The sequence below is a fragment of the Aquarana catesbeiana genome, linkage group LG02 (assembly GCF_042186555.1).
Source record: "Aquarana catesbeiana isolate 2022-GZ linkage group LG02, ASM4218655v1, whole genome shotgun sequence".
NCBI lineage: Eukaryota > Metazoa > Chordata > Amphibia > Anura > Ranidae > Aquarana > Aquarana catesbeiana.
The window spans coordinates 245,607,234-245,627,407 of record NC_133325.1 but is presented as its reverse complement, the minus strand read 5'-3'; the positions used below and the strand labels follow the sequence as shown (position 1 = coordinate 245,627,407).

Here is a 20,174-nt window from a genome sequence, read left to right as displayed (position 1 = left end):
GCATCGTGCTCTCAGAGTTAGGACGTTGAGACAGAAGGGCGCCAACTCCAGTCTCAGAAACATCAACTTCTAGGATAAAAGGCAATGTAGGATCAGGATGTGGCAACACAGGAGCAGAAACAAAGGCAGTCTTGAGACTCTGAAAGGCCTTAATGGACTCCAGAGACCAACTCTGTGGGTTACCGTCCTTTCTGGTCATATCAGACAGGGGCTTGACCAGAGACGAGAAGTTACGAATAAACTTCCGGTAATAGTTGGCAAAGCCCAGGAAACACTGCAGGGGACGTAAACCCACGGGTCGGGGCCACTGTAGGACTGCTGAAAGTTTCTCTGGGTCCATCGAAAAACCAGCAGTGGAAATGACATAGCCCAGGAATTTAACCTGTTCACGATGGAACTCGCACTTCTCCAGTTTACAATAGAGATTGTTTTCTCTTAATTTCTGAAGCACACGACAGACATCTGTGTGGTGGCTCTCCAGGGACTTGGAAAATATGAGGAGATCATCGAGATAAACCACCGCAAATAACTGCAACAAATCTCAGAGGACATTGTTAATAAATTCCTGGAAAACTGCCGGGGCGTTACAAAGGCCAAAAGGCATTACGAGGTACTCATAATGGCCTGTTCTGGTATTAAACGCAGTTTTCCACTCATCGCTCTCCTTAATCCACACAAGATTGTATGCCCCTCTCAAATCAAGCTTCGTGAAAACCGCTCCCTTGAGGAGGTCAAATAACTCTGTAATCAACGGAATTGGGTAGGCATTCTTAATCGTGAAACAATTGAGACCCCTATAATCAATACAAGGTCTCAATTCACCCCTCTTCCTCTTCACAAAGAAGAAACCAGCACCAGCAGGAGACGAGGATTTGCGGATGAAACCTCGAGAAAGTGCGTCTGCAACACTCCTCCATGGCCTTATCCTCCAAGACTGACAAAGGGTAAACCCGGCCACGAGGGGGTATGGCACCATGTTGAAGGTCAATTGCACAATCATAAGGCCGGTGTGGAGGCAAACTACCAGCTTGACCTTTGTCAAAAACATCGCTAAAATCGCAGTACTGCTCCGGCAGGGAGGAGAGTGAAGAGGTGCACAGGACCTTGGCTACCTTCTGGAAGCATGTCTCACTGCATTGTGGTGACCAGGAGAGAACCTCAGCACGGAGCCAATCAAAAGAGGGGTTGTGCCTCTGTAACCAAGGATAACCAATAACTAGCGGAAACCTAGGTGGGGAATTGGAATTGGATTATCTCATGGTGAAGGCCCTACGGCCATAGACAAGGGAACCGTCTCATGAGTCACATGGGCAGACTGTAGAGGTCTCCCGTCAAGAGCCTCAATGGCAAAAGGAGTGTTACGCAGCTGCAGCAGAATCGAGTGCTGCGATACAAAGGCAGCATCAATGAACAGGCCTGTAGCCCCAGAGTCTATTAGAGCCTGTATCTCGATGGACGACTCAGCCCAAGAAAGTGGTGACCGAAACTAGGAGCTTATCCTTCTGGATAACTGGGGACTAAACAACGCCAATTAAGGTCTGTCCATGACAGGACCTCAAGGTTCGGGCATTCCCTGGACGGGTAGGACAAGACTTCAAAAAGTGACCTGCCTGGCCACAATAAAGGCACAATCTCTCCCTCCTCCTAAAGGTTCTCTCATCCACAGAGAGACACGTGAAGCCCAAGTGCATGGGTTCATCTTCACTGACTGACTCGGTAACAGGAGGCATGGGAGGTGAGGGAGGCACGGTTGGGACTGCAAAGCTCGGAGACAAACGTACAGGAGGCTTCCGCAAGCGCTCCATAAAAGAGAGTCTTTCTCTGAGTCTGGAGTCAATGAGGATGGCAAACGTGATCAACCTCTCCAGCTCAGTGGGTATATCTCAGGCTGCTATCTCATCCTTGATGGAATCCTGAGAGATCATGAGAAAAAGCAGCCACGCGGGCCTCATTGTTCCAAGCAACCTCTGCTGCCAGAGAATTCAATGGCGTAGTCGGCAACAGTTCTCGTACTCTTGTTTGATGGACATGAGGCACTTGGCAGCAGAAGTGGAGCGTGCCGGAATGTCAAATACCCTTTTAAAGGAGGCCACAAAGTTAGGGTAATTCAAGACAACAGGTTTTTGCGTCTCCCATAGAGGGTTTGCCCAGGGGAAGGCTCTCTCAGAAAGCTAAGATATCACGAAACCTACTTTGCTTCTGTCCGTGGGAAATGCCTGGGGCAGCATCTCAAAGTAAATCTTAGCCTGGTTGAGAAACCCTCTGCATTGAACTGGATTGCCCCCAAATCGCTGGGGAAGCGGAGCGGAACCAGACATACCTCTTATAGAGGTAATACTGGAGGCGGGTGCCTGCAGAGACACTGGCGCAGCAGCAGGGACGGCCTGCAACTCAGGTTGTACCGGAGCAGCCACAGTAGGTGTTTCCAGGTGAGCCATGTGACTCGGGAGCATTTGTAACGCTATGGCAAACTGATCCATGCGGTGATATTGCTCATTCGATCTGGAAAAAATATTACCAACAAGTGGATTGACTGTATCTTCTGTATTCATGGCCTTCGCCTATCAGGAACCATGAATCAGACCGAGACAGAAGTATAGTTAAATCACACTTATTTAATAATAATAATTAGGTAAACAGAGTAAGCATAGTCAAAACAAGCCAGAGTTCAGTAACCAGATCGGGTAGTCAGCCAAGCAAATCTCAGAGAGCCAGAGATAAACGTAGTAGTACAGCAAGCAGGATCAGAAGCCAGAAGGAACGTCAGCCGACCAAGTCTTCAACAGGAACGCAGGTGAGCTGGATGACTTTAAGTAGGCAAGACTGAAGAGCAGAATCAACAGCTGGGTAACTGTGGAGAGAAATGGGAGCTGGCAATTAATCGACAGCTGAGCGGCCAGCTCAGAGAAGGAAGGGCTGAGCCCAGCTCTGACAGTCCACGTATGTCCTCACTCACTCCATGCTTTCTCCCTCTCACATCTGGTCACGCCCTATGACACGCCAGTCTTTATTAACTTTAATCAGCTCTGATTAACTCATTGCTCCCCTTCTCTCCTAGTTATATTTTTAATCTGATTTTTTTATTTTATTTTTTACCATAAATATTTAAAAATGTTTTGTTTTTGTTTTTTTAAGTCACATTAAAAAAAAATGTTTAAAAATGAAAAAAACTAAGATCTAAGAGTAGAAATGTTCCATGGGGATGGGGACAGCAGGTTTTTGGTGACAACTGTCTAAAAGGGAATATTAAAAGATTTCCTCTCATCTTTTTTGCCGTTCCATTAACCTGAATTAAAGGAAAATCATCCCATGCGGCACACACAGAAAAATAAACAATCACTTTCACATCAATTATATACAAGTTAAACATGCAATGCCAATTGACAAGTGAGCAAATATTTCAGAGTGGGTTAAAATGACAGTAAAGGGGTTTTCTTTTTAAAAAATAACAAACATGTTATATTTACAAGCTCTGGGCAATGATTTTACCAAGAGCAGCCCTGATGCCCCTCTTCTGGGTCCCTCACCGGCACTCCTGGCTCATCCTGCCTTCCAGGGGCCCCCATGCCACTTGCTATGGGGGCACGACCCTGAGCCGCACTGTGTGCGTCTATTGACACAAACTGGGCAGTTCGGTCCTGCTCATGCTCCCTCATCACTGGATTTGATTTGATCTAAGGTTTGAGATTTGGCTCAGGTAAGTATATAGGGGGGCTGAGGGCTACACAGTAAAATGTTTTTTAACTTAATGCAAAAAAATGGTAAAAACCTTAACCCCTTTCTGTCAGTGTAACACATAGAAAGTGGGCTTTTTTCCGTGGGGCGCACACCACACACCGCATTCTCAGCACAGAGAGCAGACTCTCACCATGAGCGGTACTAACGAGACATCCATAACCATTTACTACCAAATAAACGCCCAATTCGTTCTGGAAAAAACAAGGTATAATTCACTTGGATGCACAAAGTAGTTGTGATGATATGTACAGTTTTACTAACACATGTCAAAATTGCTAAATTGTGCTTAGGCTTTTTTACCCTTAGGCATGAAGGGTTAAGCTTTTACAACCATTTTCCCTTCTATTTTCAAAATAAACACTTTTGACTGACAGTTTGTTTGAATGGCAGCGCAACCTCTGAAGAAAACAAATTACAGGCATATCCCGCTTTAAGTACACTCACTTTACATACACTCACGGGTATGTCCTTACTCGCGAGTGTATGTCCTTACTCGCGAGTGTATGTAAAGTGGCTCTCAAGCTAAAGCTGCAGCTGAGTAATCCGTACATGGATAGTTCAGATTCCTCACTACTTGTAAACACACTCCCCGACTCCCCCCCCCACTACAGTCCCTAACTCCCCCTCCACAGCCCCTGACACCCCAGAAGTGAAAAAGGGTATTGCTTCACTTAAAGTACATTTTAATTTTACATACATGCTCTGGTCCCATTGTTTACTTAAAAGTGGGGTATGCCTGTACTTGTGTTTCTATAGTTTTGTTTTAATGCTCTAAACCAGCTGTCTCCAAACTGCAGCCAGTGGGCCAGATGTGGTCCTTTGCTTGCCTTTCACTGGCCTTTGGGTGACCATTTCTCCTACTGACAAGATGAGGCACCATTCCTTCCACATCAATAGGGAGGCATAATTCCTCCCACTGATACCAACAATTAGGCACTATTCCTCCCATATATACCAACAATGGGGCACTATTCATCCCTCTGGCACACTATTCCTTCCAATAATACAATGATGGGGCACACTTCCTTCCACTGACACCAACAATGGGGAACTATTCCCTCTACTGACACCTAATATGGGGAACTATTCCTCCTATTGAGCACAGGAGGCATGTAAGTTTTTTTTACTCTCATTAGGCATTGTTTACTTCCACTAACACTAGAGCATTTTTTAATCCTGGCTAAAGTCCGGCCACCCTAAAGACCGAAAGACAGTAAAATGGCCTTTTGTTTAGAAAATCTGAAGACCCCTACTCTTACCTGCCAAAACTGAATATGTTTACACTGAAATGTGCTAAAAATCATTTATTCAACTTAATTTTACTATGCCCTTTTGGTTCCTGAAAGCCATTTTCAAATAAAGTACATGTGTCCGAACAGCGATTCTCTGTTCCAAATTCTACTGCGAATTGGAACATCTAGTGCACATTGGTGCATTCTCTACTAGCACTTTTTATGGTTTCCCTGTGAGCAGAAAGGTTACATCATTGCACAGAATAGAACTGCAATGACAAGATGGAGAATCACTAAGGAGATGCAATACCAGTGTGGCCAGAAGAATCAGTTCACTTTCAATTCAGATTCCTATACACTTCATTGATTTCTGGATTGTACTAATCCATTCAGCTTAATACCACTGTCACCAGGTGCTGGGTAACAATTGGCTAGTATCTAGGGTTTCTTTTTGGTTGGTATGTACAACAGCAGTTATTTCTGTTTAAAAGGACTCTCATCATGACATATGGAGGCTGCCCTGGTGAAATCTTTCAGAATCTTCTCTGGACACTGACCAGGAACAAGAACATCTAGTTGAACATCCTAATCTGGCTACCTGTTTTGGGACAAAGACCTTAATCACTGAACCACAGGATCAGTACAATAGCTGTTAAAATAGTATTTTCAAGAGACTAAAGTGTCATTCACCATATTTCTTATAACAGGTTTGTTTTAACATAACCCATCATGGCAGAAAAATGTGGGCTGCCATTGCGGGTTTACTTCTGAAAATGCCAGCTGCCTAGCTGCCATAGCAATTCAGTAGCTTCAATGCTTTGAGTCACTGCTCCGAATTAAGTATGCAATAAGTTTCTAGGTCAATTGCTCAAATGGTAAAAGCCAGATCATGCTCAAGATCAGAATTAGAGCAACTAGCATTGTCCTCAGGAAGTTAGCAATGGCAACCTATGTATTTCTCTCATGAAAAGTTAGGCCCCTTACACACGGGGCACTCTTCGTTGGAGTCTGCCTGCTCAGTGGGTAATCTGACCGCTGATCCCTCCCCCTGAGCAGACACGCAGCCCGCTCTCCTCTATGGGCGATCAGATGTAAACAGACCGCCTGTCTATTTACACCCAATGGCCATACGATTTGATCCACCTCTCCATAGAGGAGGCTGGAGGGTCCGAACAAGTCCGCCTGAAGAACGGTCGGTACACCCGCGTGAAAAGACCCTTACTTTTAACACATTAAAACTTTCTATTCTTCCATGCAGTTCTCGTCTTGGCTCGTCATGCTAGCAAATAAAATACATATAAAAACACAACAGTTCAACAAAACAATGTTTTATTGACTTTCTATCTTTTACACATACAATGAAAATAGAAAAATAAAAATACAGATGAATTTCAGAAAGAGTGTGCAAATCAATTGATAAGCACTTTTTTTTTGCAGTCCAAAGAATTTGGTGCATTTTTGGTACTCTTATAATTTAGCAGAAAAATTAGATGGTTTTGATTGAGAAAAAAATAAATCATACATAAAAACGTCTGTCCTTGCATTTCATATTAACAACAAAATAAAAAAAAAAAAATAGATGCCACTGTATTCCCATTTTCATAACAGGTACCAAAAACGTGTGAAACTGATTTTTTTTTAACATTTTAGTATCCTATATATACAGTATTTTATAGAACAGTTGTCTAGCTGGAATATAAATAAGCTATGTTCCATTCACATTAAATTTCTCACCAACTCAATGAATGTACACACTACCTGGTGGTGGCATGGACTTCCAACTTAGAGGGATCCCCTCACCTTGGGAGTTTATGTTATTTAGAGATGATACTTCGGCAAATAATATGGCAGAACACTACTATACCAATAAACTGAGTAAATATTGGCGTTATATTTTTTTTAGGTCTCATAATAGTTTTTCCATTTATACTTTTTTCCTACCCCAAAAATCACGAAGCAAAAAGGCACCTGCACACCAAGACAATCCTTATAAGCACAGACAAGTAGCACCAGATCTACTGAGTGCATATATTTAATGAGCCAATGACAATACAGCGACAACGAGAGTAGTCAGTGCTGTCTGTTCTAGGGTGAGCCTTTCTGGAAAGTATGGCTGAGCTCCTATGGCACTGGCTGTTTAAATTCAATGTATGGTTTATACAAATTGAACACATTTGGAAGCCCAATTCCAATCAATCTCCCTTCCTGCCCCCAGACATCCCCCACATGTATTTTATTTTAATATACCTTTTTCAGCTATCTTCTGGCTTGTCATCCATGGTACTCTACACATCTTCTCAAGTTCTCAGTGATGCAGAATTTCACCGACATGATGACATCAACGCTGTTCTCTGCTTCACTGTACTGTGAATGCAGGGTGTCGTGGAAATGCCCTGCCTAAGGGATAGGCAAATGACACCCTGCACTCACAAGACATGGGTTATATAACCCTGGATGTCAAACAATCCAGAACAGAATCAGTGCTGGACCTCGATGGAGGTGCATATTGCAGCAAGAGTTGCATTTTTTCCACATATTTTGGGCTAACAAAATCAAATTTATAGCCATGTTATTTTCAGGAGGACGACTGGTGCCACACAGCTGTAAAATCTGCGATACAGCAAAAAGACATACTAATGCATAATAATACAAATAAAATACAAATAAAAAAAAAAAAAAAAAACTTAACACTTGTCTTTTCTGGCCATATAATCACAAAAACATGATCTTGTACACACGCTATTTAATTTTATTCCGGCACAAGCCATATCATCTTTATACAGTATTATGCCATGATAATAGGCATACTGTATATTCATCACCTATGAAGACTCACTGTGATTAATAAAATGAAAAGGAAACCCATATGTTATTGGAAAAAGTTAACAAGCACACAGCTGTGATTTATTTCCTCCTTTAAAAAGGTTCCTCTATTGTACCAACATGGACATATGTACATACATTGCAAATCCATTAAGCCTTTCCCTGTGCATATAGGATTGCAGTCTCTAGTAATTTACCTCTCTGCCCTCACCTATTGGTTTTCATAGTTAAACTGTCGATCGTTGTACCAGCCGAGCTGCCGTCACCTGAGTGTTGGAAAAATCCTCTCAATGGGTATGACTACCAAAAGGTAGCTCCCTGGAGAGGTGGAAATGTGCAAAGATGGTACTTTGAAGATTTTTATCTGTGGATCAGTGGAAAAGGTGCAACTATATTTAAGATCATTACATTGATCATTCCAGGATCAGCAGATAATCATTTATATGAACATTTACAAAACAGATTTTAGTAAGATTCAGTGGCCGAAAGCTTCATTAAGGATAGTATACATGGACCTGCGTTCCAGTTGAGATGTTTTTCATTTACCAATAATTAGACGGACCTCAAACGGCACAACTTGTAGGGTATATTATTTGCTATTGGCAATACATCAATGTAACAGGTATATGGTGTTAAATTAAGGCAGCAGATAATAAAAATGGTCTGAAAAAAAGAAAAGTATTGAAAAGGTGCCACTCAGCTTTGTGTTTCTACAGCTCTGTTTTTGGTTCAGAGATGGAAGTAAAATGAAGAAAACAGATGTGCATAGAGAGGACTATTCTATATGAAATGAAGCAGAGGCTATCCATTTTCTTTTATGTCCCACTTCTAACATTGTTTTAGAACCCTTTGAAAATGAGTTACACTATCAAATTATTACAGTTTTTTTTGCCCCACCCCCACCCCACAGGAAATACACCTTTTGTAATAAAGAAAATCAACTGAGTTCAGAGATGCTAAAAAAAAGGCAGATGTTTGAGTGCTAAAAGTATATTCATCAAGACACAGACAGCCCTCTTTTGGCTGGTGGCTGCAGGCACAGTGGTTATTGTTGCATAGAGATCAATGATCTGTACGCAAATAACTATCTACTTATTCTCTGAATCGAAAACTGAAGTGGAGGACTGAAAAAAGCTGCCAAATACAAGTACCATAGAAGGGCAGAAGGTGCACAAATGTTATCCAAAAAAAAGTGGATTGTGAACAATGGACTGCTTATGTGAAAGGGTTTTAACACATTATTTGCATGAGCCACTATTTCCCTTTCTTTGTAATATGATTGCTTGATCTCAGCTTAATGTTAAATCTAGTACACACGGCCAAATGTTGGATGACATCAGTTCAAAAGAAACCAGGCCGTGTGTACTGCAGTCAGTACGACTGGTTTCTGTCGAAGTGCATGACCGAAAAGGACTGCAGATCAGCTCCTGATTGGCTGAACCAGTGTTCTGGCGGGGGGGGGGGGCGTCCCGCACACAGCAGAAAAGCAGGGGAGATCGCTGTACTCATTTTGGATAGTTAGTACAGCGGCTCCTCCCGAGCTCTTCAGTTTTTTTTTTTCGTTCAGCCCTGCTGGGTTGAAACAAGAAAAAAAAAAAAAAACTACTGGTGTGTACCAGGCTTAAGACACGCCAAGTATTTTCGGTTAGGTGTTCCCTTACCCTAGGAACAGAGTACAAACATTTTACTTGCATGAGCATTTACAAGTGGAGCCTTCTCAGGAATCTGCATATAGCGCATGGCTTTTGTTCTCTTCTTTTGTTAAACATTTTAAAATATCACTGCAAATGAAAAATGTCCAGTCTAAAAAAAAAGTCACTTTAAGATGTGTAATCCTACCAGCCGATAAAGGGCTACTACAAAACTTTCAAACACTACAACTCCATTGTCTATATTTTTAATTTATTTTTAATTAACAATGGAGATGGAAAGACATTGCTCAGTACTGCTGTTTTTATTGCAATTAAACTAAAGCGCATTTGCAAAACGAAAATCCGTGCTTGAAAGTTGAACCACTCAATGGTTCTACGTGGAAGGTGCTGAAGGGAGACTGATGTAGTCATATCAATAACTTTCATTTTCTATAACGCCATGTGCACTTCCAGTTATAAGCACCCAACAGAAACCCTCAAATATGGGTATATTAAGAGTTTACCATCTCTGGTTCAAAAAGAGAAATGCTCACATACAGTATCTTACTCTTAACAAATTTCCCGTGCAAACTAAATAAGGTTCCAAAAATGAAAACTTGCTGACTGAAGACAATTTATTCACAGATAAGGTAAGAATAGCAATATGGCAACCAGGTGGGTAAAAAACCCCCCAAAAAACAAGGACCATTAAAGCCCATCTCAGTGGGGCTGTGCCCGCACTGCACAGGTTAACTGTTCATTTTTGTCTAGAGGAGAGGAGAAGGGAGATGTACTTACCTAAACCTCCAGTACACGACCGATCCGGCAGCCCAGCGGTCTTGAGTTGTGGACTGTTCCTGATGTCATCAAGCCCAGAGCAGGCTCCACAGACCAGGAACAATCCACCGCTGGACCGTGGTGGAGCGTTGTTTTCCAGAGGAAGGAAGGATCGGGTATTAGCTTTCTCCTCACCCCTAAACAAAACAAGCAGTTGACCTGTGCAGTGTAGGCACAGCCCCACTGCATGGGAAAACTTTTCGTTTGCCTGGAGTTGAGCTTTAACATGGACTACTAATACCTTAAAGGTTTAAAAGATTTGCTGGCCTATAGGGGACAACTAGTAAGGTAAATTTGGCAAATATATTTCCTAAACAATCTACCGCTTGCCTACAGTTCCTCATGAGAAATTACAGTGCACTACCTGACCTGGGGCATTCCTGTAGCCTTGTACATGGACATATGCAGTGTGTGATCATTTAACACTGACAACTACTCTCAAGATTTGGAGTGTTTTTCTGAGAATTGTAGTGATGGTTGCCGATGTCACTGCTGATTGTTCTTCTGTGTTCCTGCCGAAGAGGAAGCTGTACATCAGGGCATGCAGTGCAAACATCCCCATTTCTGCTTCATTCATCCTGTGGATCAATGCTTCCTACCTAAGCTGCTCCTGTTGCCCTCTTCCTCATGAGTCTGCCAATTATTAATTCATAAGAGCACTAGTCATCTAGGGAGCAGCTCTGGCATAAGGAAGCAAAAGCTACAGGGAGTCTACAGACAATATTGGTTACTTTCATTGACCCATAAATACCTTTTTTCTTGTGGCACAACTTTCCCTCTACAAATCTGATTTGCAAAGTTACCGTATTTATCGGCGTATACCACGCACCTTCATTTTAAGAGGGAAATTTCAGGAAAAAATTTTTTTTGAATAAACAACTTTGAATTAAAATAAGGGTCAGTGCCCATCAATGCAGCCTGAACAATGCCCATCTGCAGCCTCAATGCAGCCTGATCAATGCCAATCTGCAGCCTACCTCATCAATGCAGCCTGATTAATGCCCATTTTTAGCCTCAATGCTCATCTGCAGCCTCATCATCTTTTATCAATGCAGCCTGAACAGTGCAGGAAATCACAGAGCTGTCATCTCCTGTTTACTCGGCTCTAAGGCCGTCACACACACACAGTCCCGCCTCCGCCATGGGCATTGAACCCTCTCCTGTGATAGACAGAACACTGGACCAATACCAGTGGCGGGACTGTGTGTGTGTGTGACGTGAGAGCCAAGTTAGAGCCTAGTAAACAGCAGATGACAGCTTGGTGAATTCCGGCGGCACTCGTCCCCCTCTTTCCCCTCCGAGGTACACTATCGGCGTATAACATGCACCCGTGATTTGCCCCCTATTTTCAGGGGAAAAAAGTATGTGTTATACGCCAATATGGTAAATATGGTTTAGTGCTTTCCGATGCCCTCTTGCAGTTTTTTTCTGATTGTTAATGTAACTTATTTTACAGGAAAGAGGCGGACTTAAATTCCAGAATTATTCACCTGCTTTGTGTAAAGATGACCTGCCTTCTTAGCGAACCTGGTGAGTTTTATACACTTACCTTACCTGTGAATTCTCTGGGTCCAAATAGCACATTTTCATGTTGTGGAGTTGGAATCAGCATTGAATAGCATTTAAAGTTACAAAAAAAAAAAAAAAAAAAAAAGCATAACCTTATGAGGAGAGTTTTTTCATCATATTGCAACTGATTAAAGAGATACTGGGTCCAATTATTTTTTAAGTGTTATAAAGAAAAAATGTTTACAATTCACAAAGCAACCAGATTCTTAGTAGGTGTATTGAGAGAGAGAGGTATAGGTGGCGCTGCCTCTTTTTAATGTGCAATGGTGATGACGTCAATGTAACAAAACCCGTAAGTAGCGGGAGCAGCTTATGTGTGTTGCCTTCTACCCCTGCAGGGGTTCAACTTTCTGGTGAGTGCGGACCTGAGGGGGGAGCATGAGTGGAGTTCACGCATTTTTTCACCAGGGATCAATACTGCACAGTTCCCCCATGCACAAGTGACTTTTTGGATTCTTCTTTTTTATTTTTTTTTTATATATTTATTGCTTTTTGGCACATATATATGGAAGTTTTTGCACATTAAACACATGGAGCACTTTAATTTTATTTTTATGTAGTTTCATATGATATACTGTGGACTAACAATTATGCAAATAACATCACAGTTTCCTTTCTGATATTTTTATGTCGTTTTTACACAGGATATTGGTTGTATACAAGTTTTTTTACACATTCAGCACGTCAATACTTTATGTTATATTATGACCATTACACATTAAAAAGAGGCAGTGCCACCTATACCTCTCTCTCTCTCTCTCTCTCTCTCTCTCTACACCTACTTACCCATCCCACTTTTGTGGGATTTTTTTCTAGGTAGGAAGCAGTCTTACCATATAACTATAGCGTTAGGTCTAATACTCCATTTATTAACCAGATTCTAACTTTTGTTCGAAAACTGCAAAAGGGAATATAGTTGTTAAGCTTTATTTTACTGCACACAGATAATATGTTCAATATTGCTACCACGCTATCCTATCTGACATACTTGTAGCTATACATTTACAATAATATACTCCCAATACAACCTACATCTCTACTGTGGGTCTTGGCGATCTCCTCAGAAGTGGCATTAGGCATACAAAAACCACTATTGCAGGTCAAGTCTGACAACTCTATTATATTAGCCGATATGTCATTATGAAACCATATGTGTAATGTGGCTCTAATTGATGTGAATATTTCAAGTTATATCAATATATTATAAGTTCTTTATGCCCATTAATGGCTTCTCCTTGTAAGGCAGCAGGTGGTTTAGGTTTAGCGGCCCTTTCAGCACCTTACAATAGTAAATGTATTTATAATAAACCAATCATGACTGGGCAATAAAGGAAACCAGTATTGCTGTAGATGTAGAACAATATGGAGGCCCGGGCTGTTTATTCCTGAAATGGACTCTATCTTGCCATATGTGAGTATTTAATAAAAGGCGCTTAGCAACACAAAGGATATTAAAGTGGAACCTAGCATTAAAAGGCAAAGTCTACTTATTAAAAAGCGCTCCCTCCCCACATCTAAAATCACAGCACTAATGCTGTAAAAACACTTAAGAAAGAAAGTTAGAAAATATATTTACCATACCCTACACTGGAGAGGATGACATCACACTCCTGCCAAGATCCTGGGAACGTTTAGAATTTCAAATTTAGTGAGAAAACACTGAAGCACAGTGAAGAAGCATGTTCTCGCGAGATTTGTTATCCTTAGTTTGGCCAAGATGTCACCCTCGTCTAGGCACCAAGAGCAGAAGCCAGGATAGGTATAGAGGTTTCCTAACTTGTTTACAAAAATGAAGATTCCAGGCATGTATTAAGCATGTCCTGGTCTCTGGATACAGTGTTTTAGGACCAGGGCATATCTGCACACACCCCGCATCTTAACAAGACTCAGACTAGTTCAGGTGAACAGAAAATATATTTAAAAAGAAATAAAAAAAAAAAAAAAGGCCACAGACATTTACAGACTGATTATTATATTTCATGTAAGATTTAGAAAAAAATGCCTACACCCATTTCTCAATCTTATTCCAGTTGCAGGACAGCATTTAACTGCGTCCTACCCTGCCTAATTACCACAAATGAGAAATCTCTCACTAAATCCTAAGAGTGCTGTTCCCACATTACATAAGCAGGCCACAAAGGTCAGAACAGCCATTTGCAATCATGTGCAAAATTAGCATTCAGAGCTAAAGGGATCAGGAGATGATATACGGTTTCCAGCAATCATATGTTAAAGAGCTTAATTAGCAAAAATGAAAAATGCTATAATTGCAAACATAAAGACTGTACAGGAGAATAAAAACATTACAGAAGTCAAATAAATAATATGTAAATATGTTTGCCCTTAACAGAGGATACAATACACAGCGTTCCTTACTACTGCATATTAAATAGCAGAGTATTGCCATATGCTATTATCCCTCAGCATATTACGAAACACAGGCATTGCCATTTGATCTCCAATTTTCTTAATTTGAATAAACAAAACAGCATCTAATGGGTTTGTCCACTAATATTGCTATAAAAAAAAGAAAGCTTAACTTTTTTTGTTTTCCCACTGAACACATTCCTTCTCAGTTTGCCTCCCCCCGACCTTCACATCTCCTCTAATACAGAAATATGACAAGAGATTGGGGTTGGATCACTGTTGTCATTAGTCAAGATCACTAGTTGCTGCAGTGAGCAGTGTTACTACACCAATATCCTCTAAGGCTCTACTCACACTATCATTTATCCCTATGGAATGAGTTTTGATGGAAAGCACACCAAAGATACAACTATCATGATCTTTATAATTGCAGCATGCCAAAAATGATTTGAATGAAGACATATGGTGAACCTTTGCTTTTGTCAGGCAGGGCAAAGCAACGGGCTCACTTTAATCCCCTTCCACAGAAGCATATATATAGCATGGGATCCCTTGCCACTCCGTTCAGGCAATGGGAGTAAAAGGAAAGTTGCTTTGCCCTAAATGGTTCAAAACCAAGTCAATGGACTTGCTGTGTTTTAGTAACACAGTTGAGAACCCGGCTGTAGTAAAATGTGACAAAATACTGGAGAGGCAATGTATGACTGTCCCTCGTCATTTCTGTGCTCTCTTTCACTGCAATCATTTTCATTGGAATATAAAGGAGGAGACATGATTAGTTCCTAAAGGTGGCGACATTATTCTGGTCGATAAGTATATCAAGCCATTTCAAAGTCTATTGATGCTGTAAAATGAGCAATACGCATCATTTGGGTGACAGAAATGGTAAATTTTTCATTGGACAAGCATGGAAAGAAGGAGTCCTTTGGCCTTGGGGAACAAACTTTTTAGCAAAAAAGCCCAATTGCCTTTATCCGCCACAGATATTAAACCATCAACCCACGTTGAAATCAAAAATTTTATCTAAGGACTTTTTAAAATGACCGTTTAAGGACAAAAAAGTTGTAAGGTTAGTTAAGCAGCTATGCAAGTCAAAGACTTGCATTTAAAATACAAAACCATTCTCTGAAACCTTCATTTTTCAGCAGCCCGACCTAAGCACAGAAGACTCAAATTTCCATTCATATCTGGAAATCAAAACCTACATTATTAAAAATGGGACTAAACCTTAAAGAGGTGGAGATCTACCTGGATAACATTGGAGAAGTCAAAGATTACCGGGCACAGTGTCACCCAATGTCACCTCCTCACACCTGATTTAAACCTCTAATTGCCATACTACTGTGTTGCAATCACATGCATTGCTAGGCAATCATGGATTTAAATCAGGTGGTGAGGAGGCAACATATCGCCTCTTCACCACTTGTCCAACACTAGGATCGCTTTTCAGAGGAGCAGCAGTGCCTGGTGCACTTGTAAATGAGCCCTTAGTTGCATTTGGCAGCGGCACCCTTAGAGCTTATTCACACGTACAGTTGAGGGGTGGTAAAGCCCTGTGGTTAAGTTGCGGGTTTACTTCCCCCAATCTCTAAGGCAGCAGCCAAAGTTGTAGACATGCAGAAATTAAGCCCCCTTTTGCTTTTGGTGAATGCTACTGCCTGCCAGTCATGACCCATTCAAGTAAATAGGGCCAGTCTGCAAGAAGATTTCTTCTTTCCTGCTGCTGGCACCACTCTGGCGACCTCTAGCCCGGATAAGAGGTGGAGAAGGCATCAGCTTATGTGGCCCTTGCTCCCTACAACAGCTCCAACTTTACAAGTAGTCCCTCTGCACTCTGTTTGATGCTCTGGGATGGCGGGTCAGCAAGCCCAGACCGCAATCTACTAGTCACCTGTCTGCTATCTACAGGTTGCTGACCCCCCGATCTAAAACAAACCTATTAAATGCTGTTTATGTTTTAAGCATACCTGGCAACTACTGTGTCCGCAATTTAGCATTGAGGTATTCAGAAATCAAGACACTTCAGCTGGAAGATAATACTCTGTTGATATAAGCCACCATGTTGAAAGTGAAGACATTACTGATACACTGTAAAGGTATATTGGCAAAGTACATTTGTTCATTTTTTTGTATATTAGAAACTGCAACTAACAGGTTACAAGAGGATTTCAAGACAATCTGGTTTGTTGCGACCACAAATGATTGTATGGCACGTTTTATGTGGTTTGAAATCTAGAATATTGTGTATCAAGTACCTTTGTTCTAGTCATTCATACAAAAAAGCTAATGTTAGTAAAAATAGACATATTCATATTTAAATTAACTTAATGGAGTTTGCTCTTGATATAATGAATCTGCCATTCAGTCATACAGAGATGCATATTTACAATGGATTACATCAATGTATCTGCAAAATAGTTGTGCCTTGTTAAGAAAACCTACTCATGCTCCAGTAGTATACATGTTATGAATATTGTTTTGTTGTTTAATCCAGCAAAACAGGATATATTAAATCAACAGTTTGGCGTTGTATGAGAAAGAAAAACTGGGACACCGCAATAATAACTTGCATGTCCCAGTAATGTATTAGGATGGGGAAGGTCAAGTCTAACATGCTACACATTTATTTAGTCTTTTTACTGTACAGGCTTTGGAAAGCCTTCCACTTAGCAATGTGCAGTTTTATCAGCAATATTTACAGTATAATCATTTCATCCAGCAACCAGAGCTGCTGGGAACCAAATGGTGCTTCTTGTGTTGAAGTCTTCTTGACTGTTTATCAAGTTGTAGACGATGTTGGCTCTCACTGGGAAAAAGGAATGTTTAGTTGCAGTTGCCTAAAACAAAAAATAAAATCATTATTTAAAATGGGGAAAAATAAACAGTCCATCTACCCTGGATCACAAACAGTCCATCTACCCTCAATCACAAACAACTGTTCTTTTCCTTTCAAATAAGCCAAACACTAAAATCTTTAATTTACTCAAGACCCACAGATGCTATTTTGTACAAAACAAGGGATGGTCATAAATTTCTGATCTGTCCATCCCTGGAACAATTGAACTCTGTAATGTGCAGACTCTTCTGAATTGTGTGCTGTTATTTTATTTTTTTATTTATTTTTATGGAAGAAAGCGCAACTTAAAGTGATTGTAAACGATCACCTTGAAAACCAACCCATTTAGTTTAAAACTGAAATGAAAGACAAAACATTTGTGTATAGATATTTTAAAAAAAAAATTATTAATACCTTTTTTTCCCCCTTTTTTATAAGTGATCACATACCCTCTGTTCTCAGCTGCATAAGAGCTGGGGGGAGGAGAAGCAACAGTAGACTGAGCTTCCCAGTGAAAGACTGTGCAGAGGGGGCTTGTCAGGACAAGTCTGATCATTGGAGGAAAGCAGGCTGAGTTCCCAGCAAAGCTAGAGGACTGACCATGCTGTGTTCTCCTTTTTAGTGGGGTCTAATAAGTGTGGTTTAATAGAAAAGCATAGGGATTGGTAAGAACACCAGGGATTTCACACAAAGGAAGCAATACAAGGATAGGTTCTCGCACAAGTACATATCAGGAATATGAAATGCTGGGATAACAAAATTTTAAAGCTGAACTTCAGCTTGTGTTAGACTTTACATTCAGTGTTTCCAGCTTGGCTCAAACGAACTATGTCCCTTACTAACATGTGAAGCTGCTGGATGTGCGGTATAAACTGTGTTCCTGGTTGGAGTCAAGACTTCCTGTCTCGTACCCAGAACACAATAGTCTATCTGGTTAGCGCTTAGCCATTCAGAGAAAGTGATGTATTCTAGCAATAAATACAAAGCTTCCTCTGAAGTCAGAGGTTGTGACATCATCAGAGCACCTCTCTAACTCAGCCAAAGGAAGCTTTGTATTCATTGCTAGAATACGTCGCTTTCCCTGAATGGCTGAGCATGGGTCAGATAGACTATTGTGTCCTGGGTAGGAGACAGGAAATCTCGGCTCACACCTGGAACACAGTGCAGTATGTTGTATGTAGCTTCTGCTACATACAGTTTATACCGCACATCCAGCGGCCTCATATGTTACTGGGACATAGTTAGTTTGGGCCAAGCTGGTCCAAACCAACTAAGTAAAGTTCAGCTTTAATCCTCTTCAATAAACTTAACCTGGCCATAGATGGATAGAACTTTGAACAAAAATTCTCAGGAAACTTCATATGAAAATTCTGAGAACATTTGCATATCATTCGAAAGATTTTGTTTAACATTTGATTTTGGAACGAATGGGCTTTACCAAATGAAAACCACATACAGTACATGGTTAGAAACTTGTTTGAGAAAGAAATTTCCATCCTGCTCCTTTGAGTTTTCTTGTCATTGTGGTGGAAAACAAACGTCAATTTGACCCACTAGGGATTGGATTAAAGCCTCGTACAGACAATGAGAATATTGGCGGAATGATTGTCCGTTTTTTTTTTTTTTGTTTGTTTTTTTACATGCTAATCTATCGAAAACAAATAGATTACTAAAGTTACAAAAATTCTTGTAAGACAGAATACAACTTTGGAAGTGATGTAATGTATTGTATTCTAATTTATTCTTTCATTTCTAAATATGCGCGGTCTTGGTCACTCAATTTGTTTTGTAAAAATACAATAATAAATTACACAAAAATTGTTTGTCCTGCTGTCTTACGAGAAAAATGTTTGTGCTTGTCCCTTCAGATATTTTTGCATGAACTTTCTTGACCGGCTCCAGAAAGCGTTTTACTAATGAATAGAATCAGGTGATCGCTCTGAATGAATTTTTTTTTTCATCCAGTTTTTTTACTGTGTGTACTAGGCATAACGTTCTTTTCCTATGAATTTTAGTTAGAAATTCTATCCATCTATGACCAGCTTAGAACTGACTGCAGAATAAATAGTAAGTCAGGCAGTTTTTGCTAGACAAACCTAAAGAGATTAAACATGAAGTAAAAGTTGGGTAGCACGTAAATAACAATATAAGCACCTTCCCGCCCGCCCACCGTTATATGATGTCCTGGGCTTTGGGCGGGTATATCTGAATGATGCCTGTAGTTACAGACATCATTCAGATATTGCCGGTTTCAGCCGGCGAATCTCTACACCATAGGAACGATCATAGCGGCCGTTCCGCCGCTTGATCGTTCCTATGGGAGGCGAGAGGGGACGTCCCCCCCCTCCCGCCGCCCTCCGGTGCTTGCTCCGACTCACCGTTACGATCGGTGAGGCGGAGAGCGGATCCGCCGGCGCCGGATGTAGATCATAGAGATTTCCAGCGGACCAGATGGTCCCCGGAGTCTCTATGATCATCGGAGGCCGGGTGCGATGTTATGATGTCATGCCCGGCCTCTCCATTCAAAAAAACGTCGCCGCTTCGGCTGGGAAGCCTTCCCAGCCTAGTGGTGAGATATGGGGTCTTATTGACCCCATATCTTACTATTAAGAGGACCTGTCATATTCCTATTACAAGGGATGTTTACATTCCTTGTAATAGGAATAAAAGTGATCAAAAATGTTTTTTTTTCAAAAAAGTGTCAAAATAAAAAAAAAGAAAATATAATTAACAATAAAAAAAAAAAAAGTTTTAAAGCGCCGCTGTCCCCGTGTGCTCGCACGCAGAAGCGAACGCATACGTAAGTCCCGCCCACATGTGAAAACGGTGTTCAAACCATACATGTGAGGTATCGCCGCAAACGTTGGAGCGAGAGCAATCATTTTGTCTCTAGACCTCCTCTGTAACTCAAAACATGTAACCAGTAAAAAAATTTTAAGCGTCGCCTATGGGGATTTTTAAGTACCGAACATTGGCGCCATTCCACGAGCGTGTGCAATTTTGAAGCGTGACATGTTAGGTATCTATTTACTCTGCGTAACTTCATCTTTCACAATATGCAAAAACATTAGGCTAACTTTACTGTTTTGTTTTTTTTTTAAAACACAAAACTGTTTTTTTCCCCAAAAAAAAGCATTCGAA

At 40.9% G+C, this 20,174-nt stretch overlaps 1 protein-coding gene across 2 annotated transcripts in view; it reads right to left on the bottom strand.

Annotated features, from left to right (window-relative positions):
* Nucleotides 1–11,198: 11,198 nt before the first annotated feature.
* Nucleotides 11,199–20,174, bottom strand: part of NDFIP2 (Nedd4 family interacting protein 2) — a 167,224-nt gene continuing 158,248 nt past the window's right edge. For both annotated transcript variants that reach the window (XM_073614357.1, XM_073614358.1), the window contains one exon: nucleotides 11,199–17,034. The gene's annotated coding sequence lies outside the window, so the exon portion shown is untranslated. The remainder of the gene's footprint in view (nucleotides 17,035–20,174) is intronic.